This window comes from Penaeus monodon, chromosome 23, assembly GCF_015228065.2.
Source record: "Penaeus monodon isolate SGIC_2016 chromosome 23, NSTDA_Pmon_1, whole genome shotgun sequence".
In the NCBI taxonomy this organism is placed as follows: Eukaryota; Metazoa; Arthropoda; class Malacostraca; order Decapoda; family Penaeidae; genus Penaeus; species Penaeus monodon.
The window spans coordinates 34,248,136-34,248,455 of NC_051408.1; positions in this window are offsets into that span (position 1 = coordinate 34,248,136).

The window sequence follows — 320 nt, forward strand, 5'->3', positions numbered from 1 at the left end:
GAATGTAATCCCTTAGTTTAGTTCTCCCTTCCTCTGGTATCGACTTGAAATACAAATGCAATTATGAAATACTTTCTTTTCTGGATGGCAAAATACAAATACAAATACAAATACTTAAAGAATGTATTTAAATCCAATTCAAACAAAATTACAATTGTACTGCTCCACCCCTGCAAACAGACATATATGCACATACGAGATATCTCATAGACTGAGATAGACACTATACTAACATACATGCATGATTAATATTTAAATCAAATATAAGGTAGGGGTTACATAGTGTAGTAGTCACTGGCATTTTTTTGGGAAAAAAAGTA